At 36.0% G+C, this 14,475-nt stretch overlaps 1 protein-coding gene across 4 annotated transcripts in view; it reads left to right on the top strand.

Annotated features, from left to right (window-relative positions):
- Positions 1–14,475, top strand: part of ATG5 (autophagy related 5) — a 120,683-nt gene that overhangs the window by 70,610 nt on the left and 35,598 nt on the right. The window lies entirely within an intron of this gene.

Consider the following 14,475-nt stretch of genomic DNA (forward strand, 5'->3'; position numbering starts at 1 on the left):
CTTATAGACTTTTAGATAGCAGCCATCCTGACTGGCGTGTAATGGTACCTCATTGTGGTTTTGATTTGCATTTCTCTGATGATGAGTGATGTTGAGCATCTTTTCATGTGTTTGTTAGCCATCTGTATGTCTTCTTTGGAGAAATCTGTTTAGTTCTTTGGCCCATTTTTTGATTGGGGCATTTATTTTTCTGGAATTGAGCTGCAGGCATTGCTTGTATATTTTTGAGATTAATCCTTTGTCTGTTGCTTCATTTGCTATTAATTTCTCCCAATTTGAGGGCTGTCTTTTCACCTTACTTATAGTTTCCTTTGTTGTGCAAAAGCTTTTAAGTTTCATTAGGTCCCATTTGTTTATTTTTGCTTTTATTTCCAATATTCTGGAAGGTGGGTCATAGAGGACCCTGCTGTGATTTATGTCAGAGAGTGTTTTGCCCATGTTCTCCTATAGGAGTTTTGTAGTTTCTGGTCTTACATTTAGATCTTTAATCCATTTTGAGTTTATTTTTGTGTATGGTGTTAGAAAGTGTTCTAGTTTCATTCTTTTTACAAGTGGTTGACCAGTTTTCCCAGCACCACTTGTTAAAGAGGTTGTCTTTTTTCCATTGTATATCCTTGCCTCCTTTGTCAAAGATAAGGTGTCCATAGGTTCGTGGATTTATCTCTGGGCTTTCTATTCTGTTCCATTGATCTATATTTCTGTCTTTGTGCCAGTACCATACTGTCTTGATGACTGTGGCTTTGTAGTAGAGTCTGAAGTCAGGCAGGTTGATTCCTCCAGTTCCATTCTTCTTTCTCAGATTGCTTTGGCTATTCGAGGTTTTTTGTATTTCCATACAAATTGAGAAATTATTTGTTCTAGTTCTGTGAAAAATACCGTTGGTAGCTTAATAGGGATTGCATTGAATCTATAGATTGCTTTGGGTAGAATAGCCATTTTGACAATATTGATTCTTCCAATCCATGAACACGGTATGTTTCTCCATCTAAACATCTTACTTCTTAAAACACTCTTGTCCAGTGCCTTTTATGTTTACATAGTAGCCGAATAATACTTATTAGGACTTTCCAGATCTCTTTCTTTTGGTGGCAGTCATATCTGAGATTGCACTGTGAAGTATGTGACTCATATAGTCAGTCCTCACTCATATAGTCAGTCCTTTTTATTTGCAGATTCTGTATTGGCAGATTAGCCTGCTTGCTGATATTTATGTGTAATCTCAGAGTCTCACTGCTCAACAGTACTACCCTGGACATGTGCAGAGTGATGAAAAATTTGATATGCCCCACGTGCTCATTTCAGCCTTCTTAAACCATAAAATGTGCTCTCATACCATAAACAAGTGACTTCCCAGTCTATTTAGTGCCACATTCTACATGTTTTTGTGCTTTTTATTGGTAATTTTGATGTTAAAAATGATTCCCGGGCATAGTGCTGAAATGTTGTCTTTATTCAGAAATGTACATAAAACAAGATTATGTATTGTTGAGTTGAAGAACACAGGAGCAGAGACTTGCAGTAACACTTATATTCCAGTGGTTCAGTATTTGTTAATTCAGTGTTTGCAGTGACTTTATAGAACATGAGTACTGCAGATGAGAATTGACTGTATTTGTTTTAGATGATGGGTCTTCAGTGCTGTACAACAAAATAAATGGTAGCTTCTCATTACCATACCCTTTCATGGGGTTAAAAAAACTCCATGTTTCTGTAGAGTACTTGAAAACTACCATATGTTTCCTATATAGCAATACTGAGTGAATTTTTATTGAATGAATGGTAACCAGAAAGCAAGTTGCCTACTATCACGGAAAAAGCAGTTAAGAATAGAAACTATTAATAGAAATAGTATCACAGACATAGACACTCATCTAGCAGGACCTCCATTCAAATTCAAAGAGATTGTATCATAACTTCCCTTTGTAGACATTTTTACTATCTCATAGTCTTTACTTACAGTCGCTTCTACAGTTATTTTTTAATCTTTTATAGAGCCATTATATAAATGTGTGTTCAAAAAGGAAAGTAAACCATCCAACTGAAAACAAGTAAAAACCAAAAATCCCAATATACTTCATGAAAAGTTTTTATGACTTTAATAAGATTGCTTCTCAATTATTAATGAAGATAATGGCAAATAGACTGTTTAGATCATAGATTAATAATATGTACAACATAAATAACATGAGAAAAATGACTGATGGAATGAAATCAGATAATGTAATTAGCGACACTCTTCTGCTTCCTTTTTTCAGAAAAATAAAATTTTAATTCTATTAGTCTTTGTTAAGCACAGATATTACACAGTGGATTTGGAAATGCCATACCTTATTTATTTATACCGTATCTTATATCATGAAGAATCTGAGGCAATCTTCAAGAATATATTTTTTACAGAAGCAAAATAGAATTAAAATCAGAGCCACTGAAGATATAAAATGGAAACTCAGCATGAAATTACCTAAACTATGAATAAGTGAGACCTTCAAATTTATTAAAATTTTTAAATTTACTGAAATTGACTTGTAAATTTGACCCAAAGCTTCTTTACAGCCAGAGCAAGGGGGAAAGAAATGTGATGAGATATAAATTTTTTTCATTTTTATATATGATGAAAATTTACTAGGGTATCAGAGAAAACTAACTTTTCTTGGGTACCAATAGGAAAGAAATTTCTCACATGACCACATTTAGAGGGGACAGGGCAATATCCTTTATACCTCACCTATAGTTAGAAACACAATAATAGTTTCAGTAAAATTGCTTCCTAATGTGTCACTTAGTGAAAACTAAAGACAGTGTATATCATAAGCCATGGATCATCCACAGTATAATAAAGAATTGGTGAAGTAATTGGAAGGCAAATTTTAGGTTATTTATGGAAGAATGCTGTTTATCAAATAAGAAGAAAAGTCACTGATGGAGCAAGGCAATTGAGGGTTGGGATAAATCAGTAAAGGTTAACCCAGTGGAGGAAGAGGTTTGCAGAGACCTCTTAAGGAAAGGGACAGGAAGCAATGTTGCCGCTGGCGTGGGAGAATCTCCTTGTCCTCTGTATGGCACAGGAGAGGTAGAACAGTTCTGCACCTGTTACATTCAACAGTGGGCAAACAGGACAGTTCCCGTGTTTGCATAAAATAATGTGGGGAAAGGCGGCAGGAAGTCTGCGTGTTTGTATTAAGAGAAAAACTGTTTCTTATTACACGAATTGGTACTGATCGCTTAGATATTCCCTAAGAGAAACTTCCAGAGTGGTTTTATAGAACTAGAGTCAGTAATGATATGCTTTAGTTATCCCACAGAGAAAAGCCAGAATTGAGTAAGATTTTATGGACTAAGTATGTGTGGGAGACCTGGGTTCAATCCCTGGGTTGGGAATATCCCCTGGAGGAAGGCATGGCAACCCATTCCAGTATTCTTGCCTGGAGAATCCCCATGGACAGAGGAGCCTAGCGGGCTACAGTCCACGGGGTCGCAAAGAGTTGGACACGACTGAGCGACTCAGCACAGCACAGCAGCAGTAGTACTTCGAGTGGGTAGGATGTGTTATGTGGTCTGTAAATCTCATAGGAAGAGGCTGTGTCTTTACCATCACAGACATAGATATTGGTGATAAAAATACAGATTAAAAGCAGTAACGGGCTATTACAGAATTTTAAGAGTGGTCCTTATGTTTTCTGAATGGCTTTCTTCTTCTTTCTTTCTTTCTTTTTTAATGCAGGAACCCACTTTGGGGTTGAACTTGGGTGGTGTGGATGGGTGGGGACAAGTGAGGTTGACTTAGTTGGCCTGACTCTGTCTCCTAGGGTCAGTAGTTGTAGTGTCACATATTTATGGGAATTCTAAAGCATAGTGTGAAGAACTACTCTTTATCTAGACCAAGACAGGTTCAGTGATTTGCCCAGTTCTTGATCTCGTTAGCACTCTGGATACACTGATACCATCAACATGCTAGTGATATCTTCGAAGGCAAGGTTAAATTTTTTTTTTTCTTTTTGATTCTGTGTAGTAGGATTTAGCACAGTGTTATTATGTACACTGTAAGTGCTTCATAGGTACTTAATTGAAAGAGTATTAAAGCACCAAAGATTTCATAATTCTAACGCTGAAAAAAAAATTTACAGTTCAAATAATCCCAAACTGAAAAAGCTAGCTGCCTTTAATAAGGATAATGCTGTGGAATAGCTGAAGAAAAAACACTTTTAGAATTAAATAAAATGGTTGAAGACTAGTAGGAGCAAGTGGAAAAGAGCTGTTGGAAGGGATGCATGGGAAAAACAATGCATTGTATGCACCCCTGTATTCCAGCACGGCCCTGGAAGGGAGGCCCCGAAGGCTCCGTGGGAGATGTGACACTGACTCGCTGTGTGTCCACAGGTGCTTTCTCAGTCTTGCTGGGCCTTAGTTTCCTCATCAACAAAATGAAAAGGGCGTAACTGAGTGAACTTATACATCTGGTTGGAATTGTTCTTTAAGGAAGCCATATTACAGGTTTATCTAATTGTATCAGTGACGTTCTTTTTAAAATGTTTTATACTCCTGGTTTCAGAGCAAATTTATCAGTTTTTTAATAAACATAGTTCTTTCCTTTATGACACTGTTTGTATGACTTTAAAATAATTTCTTAAAATGATTCATCTTGAAAATTCATTAAATCATTCAGCAGTCATTAATAGTTGTTTGGGACTATTGTACCGTGAGCTCCATAGTAACATAAGGCATACCTAGAGCCTAGCAAGATACCTTATTTGTGGAATTTAGTTGAATAAAATAGAGATTCTAAAGACATTTCCAAAAAAACAGGAGCTGCAAAACTAATTTGAGATATATACCTCCCAGCACTATTGGATGGTTCGGTTCCAGCATGTGTATTTAACTATAGATTGCAAATGCTTGAAGCTCCTTTAGGGAAGGCGGGTATTACTATTACCTAACGTAGGAATTGTAGAATTACTGTTGCTAGAATAATAGTGCAGATGTACAGAATGTCGATCTTCTCTTTCACATTTACCATTCTTTTCTGGGGAAAATTATCAGATGCGTCCTGTCCTTTTACTGCTATATCATAAGCACAATGATACTTAGAATGTATGTGAGAGAGAGGGAAAGAGAAAGAGAATGTGTACGTGTGGGAGAGAATGGTTTTCATAAACTTCTATAATTAGATAGAAAGTGGGAAGCTGGAGAATTCTCAAAATTTGATTGACAAAACCTGGTTGCCAGGTGGGGACTCTGTTAGGGCGGAGCTTGCTGCCTGCTCTTTACTTAGTCAAGACAGTGGCACATTTTCTTCAAACAGGTGGCGACAGAGCCTCAGGGTTTTATTGGAAATCTTTATTGACCTATGTAACTTTGCTGTTGGCTTTACCTCTATCTGGTTTGGTTTTGAACTTGATTAAAATTTTAGACATGAGATGCATAAGTGAATATAAAAATTTAGGAGTCTCAGTTTTTGCCCACTGTCTGTTTGCTGGCTCTTTCCATTTCCCTATTTTGTATTTTTGGGTCTTTGTACACGCCTTGACCAAAGGAAGATGGGATCTGCTGTTTTCCTAGATTATATGATCTAAAGATAATACCAGATATCTCCTATTGACTCCCTTATATGTAGCTCTTTAATTTGTATGGTTGAGATAGTCCATTGATTAAGTGTAGCTTTTACTTATGTGGCATTTTGATTAATTTGCACCTTTCATTTGTTTAATATACTAATAGATCTCTGTACTAATTTGAGACCTTAAATTAGTGAGAAAATTTAAATAAAACCTGGAAATCCAGGTTTATTAATAAGACAAATGAAGGGCATAATTTCACTAAACTTTTTTTCTTTGTAGATTTCTAACAGAATTCCTGTATAGCAGGGGATAAAAAGAGAAGGACAGTGAGTATGCTTGAGTGAGGTTCATTTCATCTTTGGAGGCCTCACAACTGTCTTAAGAGGTAGGGATCTTTATCTAATTTCCCACATGAGGAAGCTGAAGTTGAGGAATTCTAAATGACTTGCTGAGGGGCACACATCTAAAAAGTGTGAAGACTAAAATTCAGACCTAAGTGAGACTTACAAACAAAATATTATTTTCTTCCTAACAATTAAGTTTACAGAATTTTCAAGACATAATTATCACAGAAAGTGGAGTCCATGAAGTCCACTTTGACCAAACCTAGAAAATCTCTATCAGTATTCTTTAAAGGTTGACTTTTGTGCAGATTGTTGGAAAACTTTAGTTCTTTTTCATCTGTAATTTGATTATCAGTGGGCTCAGAATGACTGTAATCCAATGACAGAATTTTAGTGGTAAAAGTAAAAAAGGACCAAAAGTGGTTTGGAGATCCATTATTGACCAGAATGTGTCATTTCTGTCATTTACATAACAGTTTGGTTTGGTGTGTGTATTTCAGGTCTGTGTTCCTGAAATCCAGGTGCTTCATATTAACTAGTATTCTAGAGATGAGGTTAATGGCAGGAAGTGCCTCAGAAATGTAACTAAAATGTTATTTAGCCTAGCACATAAACAGGTGTCATTAATGAGGGTATCTGTGAAAAAGACTTGCAAACTGACTGTGATGTGCTCAGGCACTGATATTTAGGTTGTAGTGTAAAAATTAGGCACATAATTTCTATTTTTCAAGAAGTAGTGGGTTTATAAGTGTTATCTGCCAGTATGATGCATGTAAGAAAAAGTTTCTCATTCTTCTAATTATTCACCACATTCATTTGTTCACAAGTATTTGCATACCATGCTTGTACTGTGCACAGAGGATACAAATGGTGATTAATATGGTACATCACCCTTTAAGGATTTATAATAAAATAATAAAAGAAATAAGTGCACAATCAGATTTTAAATCACAACTGTGATTGGTGCTGCGAAGGAGAGGTATTTAGTGTAATAAAGGCTAGTTCCGGAGAGGGGAGTTTGATCTGTTTTAGTAGGGCAGAGGAGACTTTGATGAAATGTCCTGTCTTGAGGATGGAATTAGGTAGGCAAAGAGTAATGAGAGGACTTTTGTAGGCAGAGGGGATATAAGTACGACAGCCTGTTGGTCTTGAGCACAGAGTTGGGGGCAAAATAAATACATTGCTTATTTTTCTTTTGGGTTATTTATCTTGTTATTTTACAAAAGATTATTTTTTATAGATATTAACCATTTTCTAGCAAACACTGTAAAATATAATCACAACTTTAAAATTTGTCTTTATTTTTATAGTATCTTTCTGTAAAAAAAAAAGTTTTTAATGCTTTATATGCCCAATTATTAATATATCTTTTTCTTAGTCATATATGGATTTCTTTCTTTGTTAAGAAGGCCCCTCCCCATACACCTGCAGGTTATACATAGTTTTCTTAGCTTTTCTTATAAGATTGGTTTTTAATATGTAACTCTTTAGCTCATCTGGAACTTATTTTTATGTGCTGTATGAGATACAGGCATACAGCTTTATTTTCTTCCAGGCAATAGCTAGCTGTAGTGGGTTTATTTATTATATAAATAAGGGTGGCCAAACTTTTTTCTTTAGAGAATCAGAAAATAAATATTCTCAGCTTTGTAAAGCAGATGGTGTCTGTTGCCGTTGTACGGTCCTGTAGCTTGGAAGCAACCATAGACAACATGCAGTTGATGGGCATGGCTGTGTTCCAATTAAATCTCTTATCTCCAAAATCAGGACAAACGCACAGTCTGGCTTGCAGGCTGTAGTATATTGATTCCTGATATAAACTATTCTTTTCCTATTAGATAAAAGTGCCACTTCTGCTTTATATTAAAATAGCTTGACTGCAGGGATCTGGTTTTGAATTTCCTCTTCCATTCCATTGGTTTATTTGTTTATTTTTATGGCAGTATTATTTTTATTTGATTTTAATGTTCTGATATTTGCTGGGGCAATTCACCACTTAACCTTTTTTCCCAGTCTTTTCATGGTTAATAAGTGGAAATACATTTCTGTTTTAATTTTGGTGAAATTCACCTTTTTATGTCATTAAATCTTCCCACATAAGAACACAGTGCATTTTTCTTATTCAGATTTGGTTTTATGTTGTAGGCCCTTTGTCTTTCTTTAAAATTTATTTCTAGGTGTTTTTTAGATTTTGTTTTTCTTTATTTCATTTCCATTTCTAGATATTTATTTATGGCATCCACCAAAAAAAGAAAAAAAACCAAAACCCCTCTTCCCACCATTTTTGTCAGCCATTTCTTGTTCTTGCTTCATTACATTGTTAGCATTGTGTTGCCAAGACTGTGTTAAATAATGTTACTAGCAGTAATCAGCCTTTCCTCCCAGCTTTTCCCTTCGCCTCTGGGATCTGTACACTCGCTGGTCCTTAGGCTCATGTCCACCCAGAGGGGAAATACTGTAGAGGTTTGTAGTTCCCCCATGTAGATCTTGCCTGCCTGCTCTCTCCCGTAGTTACTTTAGCTCAGAGAACCACTTTGTGGGTAGGAGAGAGATTTGGGAATGGAAGAAAGAGAGGGAAGCATTAAGCTTGCATGCTCCCAGAATCCTCTCCACATGTAATTGTTATTATGCTATTTTTGCATATAAAGAATTTATAGCAGTAATTCTCGGGGCAAGGTATAATGCTAAATTCATGCCCTAGCTGTGATGGTAGCATACTACAATGAAACATCTATGCTTAAAAACAGGATTTGTGTCTCACATGTAAAGACAAGAAAGTAGAGGATGGATGACCAGTTCTCAAAGTAACTTCACTTCTGATCCAAGTGAAGATAACAGTTAAAAAATGATAAATAACCTGGAAGTTGAAGGCATGTTATTCATTTTCACCTTTCTGTAGAGATACAGCTTATGAAGTTAATTCCTTTACAGAGTATTTTAAACATTTATTAAACAGCTGAAGGGACTTTCTTCTTTAGTAAATGCAGAGACGAAGCCGAGCCTCTGTACTGTGCTCGTGTCTTTGTGCCCCTCGCAATGCCGTACACAATAGGTACTCACAAAATACACCCACTGTATGTAACAAGCAAGGAAGTTCTCGTTAGCTATGGAGGTGGTGGTCACCCTGGTCTCATCATCAGGTAGACTGTAACATTCATGCCATACATTTTACTGTAGAATTCTGGGCGGATTTTCTGTTGAGTAAACTATCATTGAGCTTCCCAGGAGGCGCTGGTGTAAAGAACCTGCCTGCCAATGCAGGAGACCTAAGAGACATAGGTTTGGTCCCTGGGTCAGGAAGATCCCTGGAGAAGGAAATGGCAACCCACTCCAGTATTCTTGCCTGGAGAATCCCATGGACAGAGGAGCCTGGCAGGCTACAGTCTGTAGGGTTGCTAGGAGTTAAACATGGCTGAAGTGATATCATTCTCGGGGCATTCTTTCGGGGCAAACTATCATTCTCTACTGTTGCTCTAAAGTAGAACAGAGCAATACAGTATACTCACACATATATATGAAATTTAAAAAGATGGTAATGATAACCCTATATACAAAACAGAAAAAGAGACACAGATGTACAGAACAGACTTTTGGACTCTGTGGGAGAAGGCGAGGGTGGGATGTTCAGAGAGAACAGCATTGAAACAAGTATACTATCAAGGGTGAAACAGATCACCAGCCCAGGTTGGATGCATGAGACAAGTGCTCAGGGCTGGTGCACTGGGAAGACCCAGAGGGATGGGATGGAGAGGGAGGCGGGAGGGGGGATCGGGATGGGGAACACATGTAAATCCATGGCTGATTGATGTCAATGTATGGCAAAAACCACTACAATATTGTAATTAGCTTCCAACTAATAAAAATAATGGGAAAAAAAAGGAAGAAAAAGATGAGCCTTGCAAACACAAACCAAAAAAAAAAAAAAAAAAAAAAAGGTAGCAAAAGACAAGTTGCATATTAAAAAAAATGAAGTAGAACAGAGCTATATGAAAATATAGTAATAAGTTATTTTTGTGCAGCACTTTATATTTTGTGGAATACTTTGATCTTCACAGCACCTTTGTGTGGACAGAGCAAATATTATTGTCTTTTAATGACCACATAAAGGGCACAAAGCTAGTAAGCAGTGGAGCAAGGACTAGACTGCAGATCTAGCTCTATGTGGTATATACATGCGCACATATTCTAAAAGAATCTCTTTTTTGCAAGAACATGAATATGATTGAGACTTTAGCAGTTGAGTATCAGATGAATGTTTTGCAGACATAGGTTAGTTCAATTAATGAAGAATTAATTGGGGGTGTTGATTTGTGTTTTAAGGGATTAAAAAAAATAAGAGTCCAACAATCTTTTCTTTTTGCTCTTTGCTGCCTTTGCTTTTGGTGTCAGATCCACAGAAATAATTTGCATGACCCTGTCAAGCAGCTTACCACTTTTCTTACCGTTTACTGGTATCTATGAGCTCAGTTTTCTTCTAAGAGCTTTATGGTTTCAGGTCTTACATCCTTCCAAGTCTTTAATCTATTTTGAGTAAATTTTGTGAATGGTATAAAAAAGTGGTCCAATTTCTTTCTTTTGGATATGACTGTTCAGTTTTCCCAGCACCATTTATTGAAAAGACCGTCCTTTCCCCATTGTATATTCTTTGATCTTTTGTCATAAACTAATTGACCATATACATGTCTGTGGGTTTATTTCTGGATTCTCTATTCTATTCTGTTGTTCTGTGTGTCTGTCTTTATGCCAGTACCATACTCTTTTGATTACTGTAGACCTGTAATACAGTTTGAAGTCAGGGAGTGTGATACCTCCAGTTTTGTTCAGCTTACGATTGCTTTGGCTATTCAGGGTCTTTTGTGGTTCCACACCACAAAATTTTATGATCAAATAGTCTAATGGGTTATTTTTTTGAGATATAAATCACAGACCTTAAAATTCACCCTTTTAAAGTGACAGTTTTAGCACTTTACAGAGTTGTGCAGTCATCCCCACTGTCTAGTTTCTAAACATTTCCATCACCTCTAAAAGAAGCTCCATACCCATTAGCAGTCACTTCTCTTTGCTCCTCCCCCGACCCCTGGCAACCACCAGTGTACTTTCTGTCTCTGTGAATGTGCTGTGTGCACATATAAATGAAATCATGTAACATGTGTCTTTTTGTGTTTGCCTTCTTTCATGTGGTATAAGTTTCATCTATCTTGTAGCATGTAGTACCTCATTCCTTTTTATGACTAACATTCCTTTGTCTGGATATACCACATTTTGTTTATCCATTCATTGGTTGATAAATATTTGACTGGTTTCCACTTTAGGGCTGTTATTTTCTATGAACATTCATGTGCAAATTTTGACAGTGGGCATATGTTTTCAGTTTTCCTGAGAGTATACCTAGGAATGGAAGTGGTGGGTCATATAGGTCCATGTCGAGCCTCTTGGGGAACTGCTGTACTGTTTTCCAAATCAGTTGCACCATTTTATGTTCCTATCAGCCATGAATGAGAATTTCAGTTCCTCTATGTCTCTGCCAACACTTGTTGTTATATGCCTTTTTGATTAGTCATCCTGAGTGGATATGAAGGGATATTTCATTATGATTTTGATTTGCATTTCCCTAATGATACTGAGCTGGAGAAGGAAAAGGCAACCCACTCCAGTATTCTTGCCTGGAGAATTCAAGCCTGGCAGGCTGCAGTCTGTGGGGTCGCAAGAATCAGACACAACTTAGTGACTAAACTGCTACTCTTTATGATACTGAGCATCTTTTCATGTACTTACTGACCATTTGTATATTTCTTTAGGAGAAATAGCTTTTCTTTGCTTATTTTTAAATTGGGTTGCCTTTTCACTATTGAGTTATGAATATGTGTATATATATATATATATATATATATATGTAGAGTTGTGAATATATTTTATATATTCTGAATACTAGACCTTCACTAGATATTTGCTTTATAAATAGTTACTCCCATTCTTTGGACTGTCTTTTTAATTTCTTGGTCATGTCCTTTGAACACAGAAGTTTTTCATTCTGATGAATTCCAGGTCTTTTTGTTGTTGTTCTTATGCTTTCATATTATCATATCTAAGAAAACTCTGCCTAATACAAAGTGCATTTCCTTTTAAAGTTTTGTAGTTTTGTTTCTTTCATTTAGGTCTTTGATCCCCAAAACTTGCCTGTTTTTAAAATTTTCTTGCTCTGTTTATTCCTCTTAGGAATAGCCTCTACTTCCAAAATGCTTCATAATTCAGCTCAAATGTCATTTCCCCCAAGAAGTCTTCCTTGATTTCCCCATATGTGCCCTAATCCTTTATACCATGTATAAATTATTTTCTCTTTCTCTGAATTTTGTTTTAAAGCATTCCTTTCTACTTTTTTATTATGGCAAGTGTGTACATTAGGAAGAAACCTTAAGAATCATCTCATTTAACCCCCTAATTTTAGAACTATGACAGATACCTTACACAGAGCTCCAACCCAAATGTTCAGTTGGATATTTAATGGCAGAGACAGAAGTAGAACTTGAGTCTTGCATTTCCAGCCTGATTATTTTTCTACACACATAATTTGTAATATAGTCATTGCTTAAGCTCCTTTGCAGTATTTCACCATGGATCTGTTAAAGTCTGTGTACAATTTCTCTGTAAGATGTAACCTGTGAATTCCTGGAGGTCAAGGAATTGTTTCATTTCTCTCTGTATCTTTGTAGATATTTCTCAGAGACTTTTTCCTGCTAGAATCAATAAATGAATAATGCTTTGGTTTAGAATTAATATTTTTAATATAAGATTCCAATGATACCCCCTTAGATACCTTTTGAAAGCAATTGATACGTTGAGGCCTGTAGGGGGCAGCCCGACACAGCAAGTTTTGATTGCCCTTAGTAAGCTACCCACTACTCTCTGAGATCGTTTTCGACTTAAATTGCTTCTTATGTGGATTTTTGAAAAATGAAAGCAACTATTAATGACAAACTTATTTGGTGGGTTTTTTTTTACTTGTCTTATATAGGAATGGAAACTTTTTGATGCAGATGATATGCTGTTTTGTTTTTAAAGCATTTGTGTTTTTGTTTTGTTTAGTCACTGAGTTGTGTCCAACTCTTTTGCGACCCCGTGGGCTGTTGCTGCCAGGCTCCTTTGTCCTATGGGATTTCCCAGGCAAGAATATTGGAGTGGGTTGCCATTTCCTTCTTCAGGGGATCCTCCTGACCCAGGGATCAAATCCTACATTGCAGGCAGATTCTTTACCATCTGAGCCACCAGGGAAGTCCTTTAATTCCACAATAGCAGAGATAATATAATGGCAAATGTTGTCCCTAATTTACTGTTAGAGAAGTTAAAGCATGCAAATTAATAGTAGTATCACAGACTGCTAGTTATTATAAAATGGAGTCTGCATTTTCCTATTAATTTGTTACACTTAGCTAGGTCATTGTTTCATTTACTATTTTCAAGAATAAAAAACATTGCTGGTAATTAAAGTAAGCTATAGACAAATAACAACAATACCTAACATTTATTGAGTCCTTTGTGTGCAGGTAGTGTTTGACATACTGTTTTACCTGTATTCATTCGTTTACTCCTCATTACTGTCTTCTGGGACACATGCTGGTACTGTCCCCCCTGTGTGGATGAAGTAGTTGATTGATTATTGAAAATTGCCCATGGTTACTCAGTAAGTGGAAGAGCTGGGATCTGAACCCAGGCAGTCTGGCTCCAAAGCTCTCACCCTTTATCACTGTCCCTTTGATACTTTGTTAAGCTCATTACTTTTATTTTCTTACTCCTTTCTATCACAACTTTCCATTTGAGACTGTTTTCCAGTTTTTACACACATCAGACCTCTTATTACTCCACCCTTTCTGTTGTTTCCTGCTTTTTTTCTTCTTCTTCTAGTAGAGAAAATACATGGACAGAAAGTAAAAACATGACATCCTCCCTTTAGTGTGAAGAGATTGAAACAGATAGTTAAAGTTGTGTGGTTTTCTTTCTCTTTTATTTACAGAATGTTCTTTTTCGAATTACCAATTAAGCAGTTTTTAGTGAGCACATTAAAACATGAATTCTCAAATTTAGGGATGGAATGAACTTCTCTCTTCCTGCTTAAGCATGTAGTACTATGGGATAATTTTGAGAACTGAAATATTAAATATCTTATTTTTAAAAGATAGATTGTGATAAAATGGTCTTAGTTATTTCACTAAAAATGATTTTTTTAGATCCCTTTGCAAAAAAAATTCTTAGTTGTGATAAGATCCTTATATTTTATTATGGTACTCTAATATATGTAAAAATTAACCATACTTCCAGTTATTGGTGTATATTTTCTTTCTCATTCTTTCCTTTCCATAGTTTCAACTTTCCTTAAACACTCTGAGAATATAAGTAGATATGGTAAAAATAAATTAGACTCCAACTGGTCAATTTGAAAAAAGCTTAGGTTAACTGAGAGACATAAAAAATTATAGTTTAGCTAAAATGAAAATAGAGCTGTTTCATACCTAAGTGTTCAGTGGCACTTATATCACAAAATAAGATCTTAGTGTGTAATTTTTTTTAAGAAAATATTATCA

Source organism: Muntiacus reevesi, chromosome 19 (assembly GCF_963930625.1).
Source record: "Muntiacus reevesi chromosome 19, mMunRee1.1, whole genome shotgun sequence".
Lineage (NCBI taxonomy): Eukaryota > Metazoa > Chordata > Mammalia > Artiodactyla > Cervidae > Muntiacus > Muntiacus reevesi.